This window comes from Arachis duranensis, chromosome 9, assembly GCF_000817695.3.
Source record: "Arachis duranensis cultivar V14167 chromosome 9, aradu.V14167.gnm2.J7QH, whole genome shotgun sequence".
In the NCBI taxonomy this organism is placed as follows: domain Eukaryota; kingdom Viridiplantae; phylum Streptophyta; class Magnoliopsida; order Fabales; family Fabaceae; genus Arachis; species Arachis duranensis.
The window spans coordinates 54,205,741-54,207,117 of NC_029780.3; positions in this window are offsets into that span (position 1 = coordinate 54,205,741).

The window sequence follows — 1,377 nt, forward strand, 5'->3', positions numbered from 1 at the left end:
CTCAGCTTTGCTAGAGTCCCCAATTAGAGGTGTCAAGGGTTCTTAAGCACACTCTTTTTGCCTTGGATCACAACTTTATTTTTTTCTTTTTTTCCCCTTTTTTTGTTTTTTTTTTGAATTCACTGCTTTTTCTTGCTTCAAGAATCATTTTTATGATTTTTCAGATCCTCAGTAACATGTCTCCTTTTTCATCATTCTTTTAAGAGCCAACATTCATGAACAACAAATTCAAAAGACATATGCACTGTTCAAGCATACATTCAGAAGTTAAAGTATTGCCACCACATCAAAATAATTAATCTGTTATAAAATTCAAAATTCATGCAATTCTTCTCTTTTTCAATTAAGGACATTTTTCATTTAAGAAAGGTGATGGATTCATAGGACATTCATAACTTTAAGGCATAGACACTAAGACACTAATGATCATAAGACACAAACATAGATGATGAACATAAGCATAAAAAATTCAAAAAACAGGAAAATAAAGAACAAGGAGATTAAAGAACGGGTCCACCTTAGTGATGGCGGCTTGTTCTTCCTCTTGAAGATTTTATGGAGTGCTTGAGCTCCTCAATGTCTCTTCCTTGAATTTGTTGCTCCTCTCTCATGACTCTTTGATCTTCTCTAATTTCATGGAGGAGAATGGAATGTTCTTGGTGCTCCACCCTTAGTTGTCCCATGTTGGAACTCAATTCTCCTAGGGAGGTGTTGATTTGCTCCCAATAGTTTTGTGGAGGAAAGTGCATCCCTTGAGGCATCTCAGGGATTTCATGATGAGTGGGATCTCTTGTTTGCTCCATCCTTTTCTTAGTGATGGGCTTGTCCTCATCCATGAGGGTGTCTCCCTCTATGTCAATTTCGACTGAATAACAGAGGTGACAAATGAGATAAGGGAAGGCTAACCTTGCCAAGGTAGAGGACTTGTCCGCCACCTTATAAAGTTCTTGGGATATTGGTGGACGAAATTGTGACCCTCTTTGTATTTGCATGAGATTTATTTAATGGCTATTGATTATGTGTGGACACAACTCCGTTCATCTTAACCAGCAAGTGTACTAGGTCGTCCAAGTAATACCTTACATGAGTAAGGGTCGATCCCACAGAGATTGTTGGTATGAAGCAAGCTATGGTCACCTTGTAAATCTCAGTCAGGCGGATTCAAGTATAATTGGATTATTGGTTTAAATTTGATTAATGGAATAAATAGAAAATAAAGATTAATAAACTAAGATAGAAATACTTATGTAAATTAATGGTGGGAATTTCAGATAGGCGTATGGAGATGCTGTGCTCCTCTCGAATTTCTACTTTCTTATTACATTCATCCAATCCTTCTTACTCCTTTCCATGGCAAGCTGTATGTAGGGCATCACC